Source organism: Adiantum capillus-veneris, chromosome 18, assembly GCF_014529385.1.
Source record: "Adiantum capillus-veneris isolate H3 chromosome 18, ASM1452938v2, whole genome shotgun sequence".
NCBI lineage: Eukaryota > Viridiplantae > Streptophyta > Polypodiopsida > Polypodiales > Pteridaceae > Adiantum > Adiantum capillus-veneris.
In genome coordinates, this window is record NC_140948.1 from 146,670,035 (window position 1) to 146,671,957 (window position 1,923).

Here is a 1,923-nt window from a genome sequence, read left to right on the forward strand (position 1 = left end):
AGCCCGTAGGTGGAAGGCCGCTTTAGCACTCGCGCGAGGGGGGGGTTTGCATCCAAACGTCACAAGAGGGGTGCGGGGAACTTGTCGCCTCACCTCACCCGTCCTTCGCTCCATTGTCCGCCATGTTCCCCTCTCAACCGAGCACCACTAATTTGTACACAATCCGGCGCGGACCGACAAACCCCCCAAGAACCATGACCCACGGGCCGGCAAACGGGGGAAACCCCCTTGTTGGGGGAGGCTGTAAGAGAAGGTTTCCATGAGAGGATGCGATGACCAAGGGCACGAATGACGTATCCATCGACAACACCCGATGCACTGATGGGATGGCTCGTGGTGCAGCGAGGATCGAAGGACACATATGAGGGCCGGCAGGTGCTTGACAGAGCCAACGACGGCTCCATCATGATATGGTCAACTACAAGGACAGAGAATAACCGAGGACATGGACGCGTTAATGAAACAGCGTGGGACGACGGTTGGGTTGATGCTCTGAGTATGTGGGCAACGGCTGACAGGTACGTGAAGCACAAAGCGGAAGACATCATTGCCGATGGCAACGTGATAAGGCTAATCGAGGTCAGGTGCACCGACGGGACCGACTACGTCAAGGGAGGACAATCAAGTGGTCATCCGTGCAAGTCTTCAATGATGGGATGGATCGGGTCGACAAGGTGGACAGGTGAACGAGTGCTTAAAGCACAGAGCAGACGACGCCACTGTCGACGACTGCACCATGATGGATCTGATCAAGGCCGGTAGCGCCGACGGAGTTGATGAGCCATGCATGTCAAGGGTGATAGGACCGCACATGGATCGATGTGTAAGCCACGCGAGGATCAAAGAGTGCATGAAGGACGGAGCGAACGATGCCATCGCCGACTTCATCGTGATGGGGCCGATAGCATATCGGCAAGGTCGACGGGCCGTGCACAGATGCAATGATGGGACGGCGTGGACGGATGGGTGAGCCAACATGACGGGTGTGTTGAAGAGGGTCGACGGGTGCGTGAAAAACAAAGCAGACAATGCCATGGCCGATGACACCATGACGGGGCCGGTAGCGTCAACGGGGCCACCTGTGTTATAACTAGAAGGATGGCCCCACGAGACTTTTAGGGGTGGGAGAAATGGAGTTAAAACCCACCCGTGCAAAGTCACGTGGCCATCCGTTATGGTTTGGGTGGTTTTGAACCATACTATACGCTAAAATGGATTGTACAAGCCATACGATCCATTTTACCACATAGTATGGGCCTTGCCCACTCATAGTAGTTAGATGCTTAAGCAACTTTGCACAGGTTGGGAAATATTGCTCACCTCCACCCGTGAAATGTTTTGTGGCCATCCGATATTGTTTGGGAGGTCTCGATAAATAATATACGCAAAAATTGGCCATATGAGCTATACGGACCATTTTAGCACATAGTATGGGCTTTGATCGCTCAAACCATATTTGATCCATATGAAACTTTTCAGGGATGGGGAAATGGTTCTCACCCCCATACGTGCAAAGTCTCACAGCCATCCAATATGGTTTGGGTGGTCCCGACTCATACTATGCCTTGAAATGGGTCGTATGAGCCATACAACCCATTTTAACGCATAGTTTGGACCTTGACGGCCTATACCATACTAGATGGATGTGAAACTTTGCATGCATGGGTAATTTGTGCTCAATCCCACCCATGAAAAGTTTCAAAGTCATCCAATATGGTTTGGGCAGTCTCAGACCATACTATGCACTAAAATGGACCATATGTCTCATACAACCCATTTTAGCGCATAGTAAGGGCCCTGACCACCTATACCATATCAGATGGATGTGAAACTGCATGCGTAGAGAAATGGTACTCATTCCGGCCCGTACAGAGTCTTTTATTCATTAGATATAGTTTGTACGGTCTCGAACCATATTATGTG

General features: G+C 51.1%; 1 pseudogene; it reads left to right on the forward strand.

Moving 5' to 3' along the window:
* Positions 1 to 288: 288 nt before the first annotated feature.
* On the forward strand, positions 289 to 1,210 carry LOC147436590 (uncharacterized; annotated as a pseudogene).
* Positions 1,211 to 1,923: the final 713 nt, after the last annotated feature.